Source organism: Magnolia sinica, chromosome 5 (assembly GCF_029962835.1).
Source record: "Magnolia sinica isolate HGM2019 chromosome 5, MsV1, whole genome shotgun sequence".
Taxonomy (NCBI): domain Eukaryota; kingdom Viridiplantae; phylum Streptophyta; class Magnoliopsida; order Magnoliales; family Magnoliaceae; genus Magnolia; species Magnolia sinica.
Genome location: NC_080577.1, coordinates 114340454 through 114355747, shown reverse-complemented (window position 1 = coordinate 114355747; position 15294 = coordinate 114340454). Strand labels below are relative to the sequence as shown.

General features: G+C 38.5%; 1 protein-coding gene and 1 long non-coding RNA gene across 3 annotated transcripts in view; both read left to right on the top strand.

Moving 5' to 3' along the window:
• Window positions 1-15294, top strand: part of LOC131246827 (uncharacterized) — a 62989-nt gene that overhangs the window by 32961 nt on the left and 14734 nt on the right. The gene's annotated exons all lie outside the window — the stretch shown is intronic.
• LOC131246830 (uncharacterized) lies at window positions 7920-9945 on the top strand. The gene is made up of 2 exons (XR_009171518.1): window positions 7920-9766; window positions 9912-9945. It is a non-coding gene; the product is annotated as an uncharacterized LOC131246830 (long non-coding RNA).

The following is a 15294-nucleotide window of genomic DNA, read 5'->3' as shown; positions in this document are numbered from 1 at the left end:
TCTCTCTCTCTAACATCAGGCTTTCTAGGATACTTTACTATGATAATAAAGGAGGCATTCACATTTTAGAAAATTCTGTTCTATGAAAGAAATAGTGCATTGAGGTTGATTGTCACTTCCTCGGGGAGGCAGCGGCGGCTAAACTCATTTGCACAAATCATGTTAAATGTTTGGATCATTGCACAAACATTGCCATTAAATCCCTTCCAAGCTGTGGCATGATCAGCAGTTATCTGTGCTTCAGCTTGAGTGTTGTGATGTGCGAGGATAATTTGTAATTTGTCATATTCTCATTCATTTTTGTTATACATTTAGAAATAAGGGCATTATTGTCACTTCCTACTATATTGACTTTAGTAAAGTGATTTTTTGTTTTTTTCCTGAAAGGTGGGAGCACACCACCTGTAATTTTATTGGTAAGGGGGGAAATTTTTACAACCGTGGGAGGGGGCGTAACAACAAAACACCTATGCCTCCACAAAGCAATTCAGCTTTACAAAATACAAAACAGATGGGATACAAAATCAAGCACTTCCGGCAATCACTAAAAACCCCTACCCTCCCAATGAAGATCCACTGCTCGCAAGGATCATGATTGCAGACCGGGGCTACATTTTGGTCTTCATTCAACAACACTGGCAACCCTGCAGTTTCGCATGACAATCCTGGAATCCACCCAGCCCCTGCTTCAATGATTTTGGCCTGGACTGTAGCAGGCCATCTGGAACAACCTCTGTTCGTTGAATTGGTTGACAAATAAAAGTTTGCTCCTAATATCTTCCTTGTCACCTTTCTTTTTTTTCCTACAAATCAACCACCTATAACTAGCTTTCTCATTCTCACTATAACAACTTGCATAAAAAATAGGCAACTTCTATTTATAGGAAACTTAGGACAGGGCATAGCTACTACCTTCAACAAGGTGGGTGCCAACTTCTTTGAACATTGTTCAACTCTCACAGCCACTAGCTAGTAGTTTTCTGATCACAGTTCATGCTTGGAAGCAGTAGTATGCGGTCCTCATAAGCAAAACTATCGACAGTACTTACAAAACCTCAGAGTTTCCAGAGCAAGTGCCTCAAATTTTCTGGCATGACTTTTTGCATTTACATTCCAAACCAAAACAACTTATGATGTTGTGCATATAATCAACTTCCAAAGTTCCATTTCCAACAACTTTCTGAGTTACATGCACATGGTAATCCAAACATTCATGATTTGGAGCATTGAAAGAAGAATGATGCGACTCTAGACGTCCATTAATCCTCATAATGGTAATTGATACTACACCATAAACAATTGGGTTAGGACTCTAGGTAAATTGGGCCTGTCCAGGGTCTTTTGGTTAGTTTGTGAAACTAAAGAATGAATTTGTCTTGTAATATGGAAAAAAGATTTATATTCTTGTTGGATGAGTCGTTATGTAAACTTTCTTTGATCCTTGAAGAGCTGATTTTGACGGATGAATTGTGAATAGATACCCCTTTTGACATTGGTGCTACCTCACTTTTTGAGAATTTGATTGGACTGCACTCTTTGCCATATCTAAGCAATCAGTGATGAGGACAAAACGAAAAGGTTACGAAAAGATTTAGGCGATTGTAGCATCTTTACGAGTTTTCTCAATCTCTTATTGTGTGATTGTCTCCCTTAGTATTCATATGATACAACTCGTGTGATGAAGCAAATTACAAAAGAAACTTGAATGGAAAAATTGATGGTACTTTTTTTTTTTTTCAATGAGACAGCATTTTTGCCATTCTATTGGCTTCGTAATAATAGAATTTTAGATTTTTGTAATCATTGGAGAACAATCGCTACAGCCATGTGCTTGGAAACCCAAAGTGCTTCGTGTAGCTCTGACATTTTAGCCTCTTCAACTTTCCCTTTGCTGTTGGACAAAAGTGGGGATGAGGAAGGCTGACATGGACCTTGTTCTAGCAATAAAATCCATCTCTCTACTGAACGAATCTTGCTTCCAACCTTTGGGTCCCAAAAATGACAAACTATAATGTGAAAGAAGCAACACAATCTCTATATTTAGCGGGTTAGTATTTATCTGAATCAAAGGACTGAGAATTCGTAAGGATTTCATGTTGTGGGGATGCGTTTTATGTCCCCTTTGTTGGATGTTGAGGGACTTCTATGTTATGCCTTTTATATACTAGAAATTTGGAGCCTTTTTGGTATGCTTATCTGCCATTATTTGCTTTTGCTTTTGGTCTGATTATTCTTTGGATCTCTATGCCATCTCATTATCGAATTTTCCTTTCAAAGCTCTCTAATTTGTTGGATTGCTAATCAATTTTACAAGAGAAACTTGTGGAAAGTGTAGAAGCTCTTAAATGATTTGGTAGGCTCATGGTTTGAAGATGAAATGACAAGAAAAAGCTGGGATGCAATTGGAATTTTCAATGAAATCCATAGATTACAAGGCAACTCAAGAATGTTCTAGAGTTGCATCATGAATTTGACTGCTGATTGGACCGATTCTTCCTTTAATCGGCAATCTACTACGTTTGTAGGAGGAAATCTGGTTACTTAGAAAAGCAAGATCAATCCATTGTTGCTTACTCCTTCGTCAAAGCAGAATATCGTGTGATGGATCAGGCAGCTAGTGAATTACTATTGTTGAAAACCATCCTTCAAGACATGAGATTCATGACATGTACCTCCATTCCACTACGTTGCGATAATCAAGCAATCATAAACATTGTGATGCAAGACACACGATTTAATGCTAGCATGCAATGTGGAGATTATGAAAGAGTCCATAAAATAATTCAATTAACAAAAGATGCTAAACCTACCAATTAATTAAGAGTAAACATTAGAAAATAAAATCTGATTTAATCTAAATCACATGCTTGCATGCTAAGGAATCACATAAATCATTTAAAACTAGGACCAATAAAAGGATAAAACTTCCAATTTAGCATAGGCACATTCCACACCCAATGGACAGATTTGTAGGTTTTATGATTAGGGTTAGGAAAAGGGAAAATTTTGAAATTAGAAAAATTAGGGTTCATGGGGATTGTAGATTTTGGAATTAGGGTTTTTAGAAATTGGGGAAAATAGGAAATTGAAGATCTAGGGTCTAGAAGGTTGTAATGGGAAGGAAAAGAGGAAGACAAGGGAAGAAGAAGAAGAATACCTTTCGAAAATGAGGAAAAGAAAATATGTACTTTGGGGAATCCACCACCAAACAAGTTTCTACCCTTCCGCAATTCAATTGAAATGGAGGGTTTTTTCGAAAAAAAAAAACCCTAGAAAATAATGAGAAAAATTCCTTCACACAAGAGAGCTCATCTTTTTTTTTTTTCCTCCTCAAATCTCCACTAGGGTTGGAACTCCACTTCTCTTGTGGTTTTATAATTAAAAATTTTGGAATTAAAATTTAGCATAATTACAACTATGTCACTCACTTAAGTAAAGTGACCCATCATCCAAAATAAGAAAACTAAAACATTTATTATCAATCCCAACCATCAAATAAATCCTAAAAATAACAAAAAATATAAAGAAAGCAAGATCAGACTCCAAGGGTCCCAAATCCAGAAATTCTGGTGGCCCGATGGCCTGATCGATAAGATCCAACGGTCGGATCGACATGAACTAGAAATCCTATGACTAATATAGTCTCCTAAGCAGCCCACATGCATCATCCCAAAGTGGGGTCTTTCTGATGCACGTCCAATGCATGTGGGGTCTTCAAAATGGCCCGACGGTCCCCATCTGGAACTCGTCTCTCATCCACAGAGTTGTGCTGATGTGGGTGGTCGTCTCCGTCTCTAGTTCACCCGAGTAGGTCCTTTGATGTCCCCATCACATTGCATCCAAGAGAAATTAGCACATCAAAGTCAACAATTGCTTCATTCGAGAGAAGTTTTTTTTTTTTTTTTTTTTTTTTGTTTTTTTTATACACACACACACACACACACACACACACCCCCACACGCACACCGTAGTGGAATTTCACCACCTATGGGTACTCAAACCGTTGACCCGATGTTGAAACTCCTGAGAGTCTACCACCCGGCATAATGGATTCTAAGATATGACAAGCCAGACCTTAGGGCGACATGGGATGGCCTTGGGTTGGTGGACGGTTGGGGTACATGGATTAGGTAGGTCAAAGGATTCCTTTCATAGTAGGGTACACAGGAATCTATAGAGTGGTGGAACATCAGATCTTTTTCTTCCCTAAAACCCTAAACTCCTATTTAAAATCCTATCCAGGAGGGAGTGTAGAGAAGAGAATTAGAGAGAGAGAGAGAGAGAGAGAGAGGGTGGACGTTTCCACCTTTCCCATCAACATGTGTACACCCTCCCTTGGGCATGGCGTCCACTCTTTGGACAGCTCAAGATCATATCCTGGCCCCTACCAAGGATTTTGATGTGGTTTTGCTTCTCCTAGACCTCGAATAGATCTGGAAGAGACTCCCTTGGTTGGGAGATTAGCAGTGACAATCATATCAATTCGTCAGTCAGGTATGGACATGTGATGTATGGTTGGATTTGTTTAAGAAACATGGCTTCACCAAAGCCATATTAGTTGTGCATATCAAGACTATCAGTGTCAAGCTTGGCATGAATGATATCCATGCACTATCTTGAGGGGGATTGTTAATGTGCACAATTTCATGTGCTCCCATAATGCAACATATCCTATATACTCTGGCAGTGCACTATATGTTGGGGTAGTGCCCTTGAAAACCAATGTTTATGTTGCTCTATTACCTTTTTTATATGATTATTCATTGATCGGCCTAATTAATTATCCGACGAACATGTTTAAGATTATGGGTATGTTATCCTTAGGCACTCTGAGATTGGAAGCATTGATCTATGACCAGAGAGAGATGTGATTCATGGATCTCAATGCTTTAGCCATGGCCATGTAAGTGCTTGGACACACTCATGCTATTAGCTTGGTCATCTTATGTAAGGGGATTGACTTGGTGTTAGGATGGATATTCTCCACCATTGGGCCAGACTTGGTGTTAGCGCCCTCGCTTGACCCCACATAAGTGTGGATGGTACCCTAGCTTCTATGACCTTTGATTATTACATTAGCAGGATCACTTGCAAGTACTAGTCAAGGAGGCCCATCATGCCCAAACTAGAAGATACTTGCAATTGTACTAGCTTCATCAAATCCTTGGACTTGAATGTGTGGATGGAGAGATCCTGATTGGTAGAAGCCACTAAAAGCGGGTGTGGGTTCACCTGGGACATTAGGATGTGGCTTGATCTTGGGGTTTGGACTGTTCATAAAGTCTTTTAAAGGCTGGCTAATGCTTTTATGGTTTCTGATTGGTTAATCATGAGTTTTCAATCGTTAATTTTGAGTTTGAACTGTTGATTTTATTTAAACCACGCATAATGGATTCTAAGATATGACAAGCCATACCTTAGGGCGACATGGGATGGCCTTGGGTTGGTGAACGGTTGGGGTACATGGATTAGGAAGGTCAACAGATTCCTTTCATAGTAGGGTACACAGGAATCTATAGAGTGGTGGAGCATCAGATCTTTTTCTCCCCTGAAACCCTAAACTCCTATTTAAAATCCTATCCAGGAGGGAGTGTAGAGAAGAGAATCAGAGAGAGAGAGAGAGAGGGTGGACGTTTCCACCTTTCCCATCAACATGTGTACCAACATGTGTACACCCTCCCTTGGGCATGGCGTCCACTCTTTGGACAACTCAAGATCATATCCTGGCCCCTACCAAGGATTTTGATGTGGTTTTGCTTCTCCTAGACCTTGAATAGTTCTGGAAGAGACTCCCTTGGTTGGGAGATTAGCAGCGACAATCATATCGATTCGTCAGTCAGGTATGGACATGTGATGTATGGTTGGATTTGTTTAAGAAACATGGCTTAATCACAATGGGGATCCTTAAATTAATCAACCTAAAATATGATTTTTGAGAAATTTTATTCCTTTGTGTTTCATTAAAAATCCCTACACTATATCCTTTTTTGTTTATTTTGTTCTCATCTTTTGTTAAATGTGATCAAGTTAGGAGTCTTTATTGTGATTAGGTTAGGATTCGTCTTCATCTTATCTTTTGTAAACCTAAATTACTAGAAATAGATTACTGGGAGGAAGGGAGGAGATACGAAAGAGCTCTCCCTCCTCTCATGTTCTCCTCTCTTTTTGTTCATCTGATTTAAAATGCTTAATATAGTATAGGTGTTAAACTACAAAGTATATATTGAATAGTTTGGCATCACAAAAAGATTATAATCTCCCAATTGAAAGGGTTCAACAACTCTTGATGACAAAGGACTCAACATGTGAAGAATCTTATTGTAGAATAGTTTGTATAATATGAAGAAACGAGTAGCCCTACTGATGTAGGACGGCCTAATCCAACCTTTAATGAATATGGTATTTGAAAGGGGCAGATTTAAGCAATCTTTAGAAACAAATTAAAAAAATCAGCCTTATACATCATAAGCACAAGAAGGAAATAAGGTTAATGCAGCAATGAGTATGCCCATCCATCACAAACACGAAGCGTTGAATCTTAAAATCTGAATTTAGTCAAATCCGGCGAAAGATAGAACTTTCGTCTTGCAATAGGTCCGTCTAACGATCCAAGTGGATTTTCTAATCCAGAAAATAGGAATTTTCTAGATTGGGAAATCTGGAAAATTTGGTGGTTCTTCAAATTTAGGCTTTGGATGATGGCATTTGAAGAATGTTAAAATATGTAAATGTTGGGATGAAAATCTTTTAAGATCTAATGATTTAGATAAAAAGAAACAGGATCGACTTCTAGATCTAAGGATTTTAGGAGAAAATGAAGAAAATAGGGTTAAAGAAAAGAGTACCTTGAAAAAAGAAGCAAGGAGAGAAGTAAAAGATGAGAAATTACTTCCGTGGGCCTCACCCCCTCTTCCAATTACTGGAAGTCGAAGACGAAATTGTCAGAAGCAAAAGCTCTCTTTTTTTTCCTTAAAACATAATATAACATGCTTTAGGTTTAGGGTAAAATACCCTTATAAATTCATAGTTACATGAAATTACCAAAATACCCCTACTAAAAAAAGTTTCAAAAAAAAATTTAAAAAAATCGCACAAAATTGTGCGCATACTTTAATGCAGGGGCATTTTCACACCGAGCTCGAGTGGGGTCGCTTATGGGATGCAGGGGCACACTTGGGGTGGGTGCGGCCCACGTAGGAGGTCTCGTGTTCGAGACTCCTCACCGGGGGTGATTAATGCGCATTTCACACCGAACTTAAGTAGGGTAGCCCGTGGGATGCAAGGACACACTCAGGATGGGTGGCCTAAGTGATTTGGGGCCCACGAAGGGGGTTCGGCCAAGGTCCTAACCCATGCGATGCGGGGCCTGGGCTATGAGATAAAGGGATTAATTCACCATGCTCTAACAGTTCGAGCTTTTAGAGCAAGTGGTTAATCTGCATCAAATTGGTATCAGAGCAAGAGGTCTTGTGTTCGAGACTCCTTACTAGGGGTAATTAATGCAGGGGCATTTTCACACCGGGCTCAAGTGGGGTCGCTTGTGGGATGCAGGGGCACACTTGGGGTGGGTGTGGCCCACGGAGGTCTTGTGTTTGAAACTCCTCACCGGGATTGATTAATGCGCATTTCACACCGGGCTCGAGTGGGGTAGCCCGTGGGATGCGGGGACACACTCGGGGTGAGTGGCTTATTTGATTTGGGGCCCACGAAAGGGGTTCGGCCGAGGTCCTAACTCATGCGATGTGGGGCCTGAGCTATGAGATAAAGGGATTAATTCGCCATACTCTAACAGTTCGAGCTTTTAGAGCAAGTGGTCAATTGTCCTGCATCATACTGCTCAAAACTCAAATAAATCAAATGTTCATAACTAAATTCAAATTCAAGATGCCTGATGGGCCCCGATGATAATGCCGTGAAGGTGGGCTGTGACGCTCCAACGGTCCCGATCACACCATCCTCTCGATCCAACAGTCCAAATGTCTCCTTCAAGCAACTTACACATGTCATGAACACATATGTAAGGTGTTCAACCTCTAAAGACCCGACCCGTACCCGTCAACTAACCACATTGACAAGGGTAACACACGCCTCTTGTGTTGATATACTTTGAATGGCCTAGTGTCCGCATCACCTATTTAGATAATGTTGATGTGGTGACTAAACTCTATATTTTGCATCGAGAGAAAACATGCAATTAGCCTCCCATATGCTGTGGTTTGCTTTTCCCATTGTGCTTCCATTTCCATCAATAAAGAACCCATATTAGGTGCAAGTTGCACTTTCAAGTCCTTTTTTTTTTTTTCCCTTTCTTTTAGTAATGTCTGTTATAAAAGAATGGAATATTTCAAAGGTTAATCAATAGTGTAAGCTGCTAATGTAGTTGTAAAGCGTGTATTCTTGGTGCTTTGAAGCTATTCCAAGAAGCCTTGCTTGTGGAAAGTGTTTCACATGGCACCTGCATTTTTTTCTTCTTAGAAATCTGTTTTGGTAGTTCTTGAACTACCTGTCCACCATTCACATTGGCTAGATTGCAATCCACAGAAATTGTGTTCAGTTCCCATCATTTTCCGGCTAGCTCCCTTGATTTGTTGATGTTATCTGTGGGCTAGTCAGAGGGCTACATGTGTTTTTCCTACAATAGAATAATGTATTCAACACACCATATCAAGTCATATCTTGCCCCCGATCACCTGTCATGAATAAATGGGATGTGCTACCTTTTATCATTAATGCTGCATTTGGAACATTGGTGATTTTATTGTGGACATATTTTTTTGAAGAGGAAATGACAGGAGTTAATGGTGTTTCCTAGTGTTCATATTGATGAAAATTTCCTTCAGATTGCAGTTATGTTTCACTTGAGAGTTGATACCAACTCGAAATTAGTGTACTTGCAGTTTGTAGTCCAGGCGCTTGATATGACTGCTTAGGAGATCATATTTTTGTTATTTCATTCTTATTAGACTTGTGTCTGCAGTTCTATTCAATACTGGATACCCACACAACAGGAATTATCAAAAACTATATTTTTTTTAGGCTAATAATGGTGTTGGGATTTTCTTTCACTTCAGTGATTTTTTATTCATCGAGGACATGCATGGGATTGGAACCAATCATCGTGTAGGCTATAGCATGGTTCTTGCAGATCCCAAAAAACACACTGATCTGACAATCCCAACTGTTTTTGGGAGAATTTTCAGGTAAAGTGGTTATAATATAGGGTGGATATATTATAGGCAAGTCAGCCAAAGTGCCTTGTACTGTCTATTTGTTTCCTAAAAAGTCCCCAATCTGAGGGTTACGATTGTCCAGTCAATGTAAATACTGGGACATGGCCCGTCCAATTTAGGGCCTACCTGATGATTGATTTAGATCTTGGGCATGTTGAGCCACTTGGCATTAAAAATTAGGTAATGCAGAAGCAGAGGCACAGTCTGTGCTAGATGTAGTTAAGATATGTAGAAATTTGGCCCCTATAATGTGAACATCAAGTCAGACTCAAAGGTGGTGGTGGAAAGCATTAAAACAAGACACTCCCTCACTGTGGAAAATATGGTCAAGCGTGAGCACTGATATCTGAATCGCACAATCAGTTGTAGAGAAAGGGAAGACAGGCAGATGGTGGATGGCCTTGGTCGCTTGGGAAGCGGCTTATGCAGAAATATGATATTCTGAAGGACAGAGGAACTCCCAAGGGGGATTTGTGGTCACTTGGTGATTGACAAAGCAGGGAGATAACAGATAGGAAACAATGGAGTCCGATAAGGTCTGTCCTGGCTAAATTGGTCAATAGTCTGCGGGTTTGCTAATAGTCTGTGCATAGCATATGCGATATTGTGTTCAAATGTGATTGATTTTTTTTTTTTAATTTTATTATTATTATCATCATTCATCAATCAATAAAATTTCAGGTGGTGTGCTCCACCTTTTGGTCAAAAAAATAAAGGAAGAAGAAGATGAAGAGCCACTTGGCATTCTAAATGGCATTACCCTGTGATGTAGCACCATATGGCAGCTCCTACATGTCATGTGGCTGGGGGTCACTAAAATACAGAATCTGGAGCTTTAGTGCTGATAATATTATTATATTTGCAATATATCGAATTATATTAACTAATATGCGCCATTTTAGTTTGTACTAACATATTTCTAAATTGTATACAATTCTCTTCCTATGTTAAAAAAAACAAATGTGCCTTAAAATAAATGAGTCATCATGGAAAAAATGATTATTTTATCAATAATTCTTTCTTACAATTGAGACTCTGACATTATGAGCTTGGTGTGTGTCCACCATTTGACATGGATAGCGCATGCATCGGCTTCATCTTTCAATGGTGGAGTGATTGTGTTTTCAAAATTTTCAGTAGATAAAGGCTTCCAACTCTATTGCTAGTAGGAGTAAACCATGTAAACTTGAGATGAACCCTCATCTAGTTGAGGCCAATGTTTTAAATATTGATGATATCGGCCAATATATCCCACAATATATCTTGTATCTCGCCCCTGCGATACGAAATGCACAGATATTGCTGATATATCCCACTATATATCTTGTACCCCGCCTGTGCAATACGAAACGCACAGATAGTGCCGACATATCCCACAATATATCTTGTATCCCGCTTGTGCAATACAAAACACTTAGATAGTGCCAATATATCCCACGATATATCTTGTATCTTGCATGTGCGATACGAAACCCACAGATAGTGCCGATATATCCCACATGTTCGATCCGGTGAGCATTTTCATTTTTTTTTTAATCATTTTTTGTTGAAATTATGTTAAATCAGTGTCAAATGGTTACAAATCTATTAGCTCTTCATGTTTTGCTTCAAACATGAAATCTCCATATAATTTTTTTCGAAATATTCCTTCATTCAGCTGTCGATTGAGATTAATTTCTAAGTATTTAGGAGTATTTGATGAAATGATCATCACATACACTCTAATTTTGAAATTTGAGTGTAGGTGGTCCAATTTAGTAAAATTTGGGAAAAAATTGAAAATTTCTCAATTTCTCCCAAATTGCTTGCAATGGTTCACTCCAAACATGAAATCAAGCATGAATGAGGGCTGATCTATTGATTTGTCAAGTCATTGTCAATTTTCAAAAATAAAAATCATTTTTAATTTAAAAAACTATTAAAATATTATTATTTTTTCGAAATTTCCCTTCAACCAGTTGTCAATTGAGACTAATTTCGAAGTATTTAGGAGTGTTTGATAAAATGGTCATCACATACACTCTAAATGCATTCAATTTGAATATAATTGCATTAGTTCAGTCAGACAACGTATAGCTTAGGACCCTATACAAAAGGCACCTATTATGTGCACTTTTTTTTGGGATGTCATGATTTAAAAGTGTGTATTATGGTCTTTTTTAACAATCCATGAAGTTTCACTGAAAAATTCAATCATTTTCTCAATGTTTCCCCACATTTCCCAAAAAGTGTGATAAATTACTAGATACAAACGAAATTTCCCGTGAGATAACCGATATGTATCTGTATCCCAAGGATGCAATACGTAACGCGATATCAATATTTCGAACACTGGTTGAGGCCAATCCTAGAGTCAGTTTCTTGACCTAAATTGTGTGCGCGTGCACATGTGCATCCGGGCAGGCGGGCAGGTGGGCAACTCTATGTGTGCGTGTGCGCACGCAGGTGGGTGGGTGGATTGGTTGTGGGTGTGGGGGTGTGGGAGGGTCACGTGAAGCTTGAAGTTCAGTATGTAATCCATCTTTGATCCAACAATTCTATGCTGCATGATCCATGTTTTTCTTTAGGTTCTGACTACCCTTTTTTTTTGAAAGGTGGCAATAGCTGGGGAGGAAATCACCTTTAATTTTATGTATGTGGACAAATTACGTATAAGCCAAACAACCACAAAACTACAAGCCAAACCACCATAAAAAGAAGGTTGCTCCAACCCATACATCCAGCCCTGAAACTACAGACCCCACCCACATGACCCGCATCGGAAAGTGCAGGAAACGGCCCACCTTCTATAAGCCTCACCAAACCTACCATCAAAAAATGGCAACGGAACCATTGCCTGAGTCAAACATTGACAGCAGAGCAAAACAAACTACCATCAACAATCCGGAGAAATCACCAAAACCACACCATTTAACCAGCCATTTCAACCATGACAAAAAATTCTGCTGCTTATTATGAAGATGATGAGAGAATACCTGTACTTGCTGCTTTGATTATACCAGAAATTTCTAAAACTGAAGCTGATCTGAACTTGTGGCAACACATTTTGGGTCGGAAAAATCATAGATTGAACCACGGCCACTTCTCCATGCACAACTCCACAGAAGACAGCAGAGAACGCAGCATCTGCACTCTTGAGGACTGGCGATATCAACACACAGCTGCATCTACAACCACTAATCCCCAGAACAAGAAAATACAAATACCCCCGAGAACTGCATCAATGACAACTCTAACATTCACCTCAAACCACCTGATTGAATGATTTGCCAGGCCTACAATCAACAGCCATGTCCATACTTGCAACAAAGAAACGGCGATTCCTGAAGTTGCAATGCTGCTAAAGCTTGAGAACTCCTGAAGATTTAACTTCAGCTTTGATTTTTCCATCCTGGTAGGAGTGCCAATAAAACTGAAACGACCAAAAAAAAAAAAAAACACTATTATGCTACAGCACAGCAGCGCCAGTTCAAAGCAAAACCTGCAAGACATATCCTCAAGAGGCACAGCTTGCAACAAGGAGCACTACAGCCTACACACTCACTCTTCTGAAACAGCGGCATCTGAGAGGGCTGCATTCCAGAGTTCAGAAATAGCAGAACCATGATTTAAGACACAGGATCCAAGCTGCTTCTTGCTATGATCAGCAACCAGGCTGCCCACAGTGAGCAGGAAGCTAAAGGCCGTCTCAACTCCCTGGAGCTTACGTCAAGGCAACCAGTGTTTGTGATATTGATATCAGCCGTATCATCGGTATTGCACCTCCCTGACATGGAACCCCTACAAAGTAGCTGGAATTTTTGGTATCAACAATATTATCACGATATATCGCATTGTATTGACACGACATCATGTAGCGTCATCGATACAATGCGATGTAGCATCATCGATACAATGCGACATAGCGTCATCGATATGTCAATACTGACAGCATCACGTGAAGTGACTCCAAAAGATTCAAAAAATTAAAAGAAAAAACTTACAGAATTCCATTTTTGTCAGATCTTCTGCCTTCTAGTCCATTCTTAAGGTGAATCCAACCAACCCTCTTCAGTTACTTAGAGAACAAACTTTTTTTTTTCTTGTGTGGAAATCAAGATCGGATAGCGGGTGGGCCAATTTCCAATGGTGACACTTTTTTTTATATAATTATTTTGATTCATCTTTTTTGGTATGAGTCACTCGCAATCAGTAGAAGTAAGATGGAAATCCATGATTTGGCATGTTTTGCATGCTCAATCATGGATTTCAGCCTCCAATTTGTGGATTTGGGGAAAACAATGGAAATTGGAAACTTTTGGAGAAAATCAGAAATTTCTCCCATTTCAGCCCATTGAAATTACAATTAAACTATGGAAAAATCACATTGGACATGTTAGAGACTGATCTGCAAATTGGAGGAGGTTTGTGGATTTTTAAAAATTTTTTTATTTAAAAAATAAATAATTAAAAATATTCTTTTCAAAAAATTCATTTTAATTAGCAGCTATTTAGCCTTATTTGCAGGTGTTTACAAGTGTTTGCTGTTATTAATATCAATTATACTGTAATTTACGAATTTGGAAATTTTAGCGGAAATTGGGTAAATTTTGAAAATTTCTCAACTTCACTCATTTAAATTGCAATTAGAGTATGAAAAATTACCATAGATATGTTGGAGGTGTGATATATGGATTGATGGAAGTTTTTGGATATTTTGAAAAAAAATAAAATTAAATATAATTTAAAAATAATTTTTTTAAAGAAAAATTCCAGGTGTATTTCGAAAGCGTAGCTGCAAACATCACGAGTATATTTTTACTTCTTCTTTTGCTTTTAAATGTATTGCTTATGTTTTCACATGTCTTTCTTTTTAGCTGTATAAATGATATGAATTGTTTTGAATATAGTTGCATCACTTCTATAAGTTATGAGTATGGAAATAGTTTAGGACCCTATACCAAAAAAAAGGACCAATTATGTACTCTTGTTGTTTATGATTTTATGATTTTTAATTATTATTAGGGCCCGTTTGGATCATAAGTTGCTTAAGATAAGTTACTTATGCCACAAGTAACTTTTCTTAGTTTCTACTTACTAAGAAAATAAGTATGCTTGGTAAACAACCTACTTAACAGCTTCTCCTCTCTTTGGTCTCTCCTATCCCTCTCTTTAGCAACTCATGAAAACTAGAAAAGCTAAAAAAAATTAACTAAAGTGATTAAGTACTTTAAGTAAAAATGTTACTTATAACTAATCATAAACCAAACTCATCTGAAATAAGTTACTTATCTGCTGCTGTAAGTAGAAAAAGCAACTTATTTTGTGGCATCCAAATGGGCATTTAATGTCCTTTTCACTATCTTCTGAAGTTTTATTGAAAAATTAGACCAATTTTTCAATGTTTCCCAAAAACAGCAAATCACTATTCGATATATCAGATATTTCACATATGATGACCGATATGTTTCCATATCCAAATGATGTGATACACCCGTCCATATGGATATGGTAAACATTGCAGGCAATCAGGAAAAAGACCAAGAGGCGCCAACCTTTTATCCGCGGATAGCAGCAGAGCAGCAAATTCTGAGCTGGTCATAAATCATGGCCCTGTGTGAGATTTTGGCAGGGGAAGGTGAAGCTCTGCTGCTACTGTATGTGATAGCAGGTCGACATCTTTTATACAATTAATTTTTGAAGCATAGAAAACTTTTGTCTTATTGAAGGATATGGGATGGATTTTAAAACTGATACAGGGGTATTTGGATCATTTTTAGTGACTCCAGTCACGTGCTTTCTAGTACACAGCTGAGATTTTATTTTATTTTTTTCATGCAAAAAGCCAGTGAATGGCTAGATTTTATCCTCAGGCATGTTAAAGGAGCTTTGCATGCCTGAATGAACATTCTGACTCACCAACACCTGAAGTTTTTTAAGTGTTTTTTGAAGTCAGCTCTTATCATGCAAATGGCAAATGTTTTTGGTGACCTTAGAGAGTATGGTGGGACACCCCATGGATCAGTGCCACAAAGAGAGGGAGAGAGAGAGGTACTGAAGGATCCAAACTGTTTAATGGTTGTCT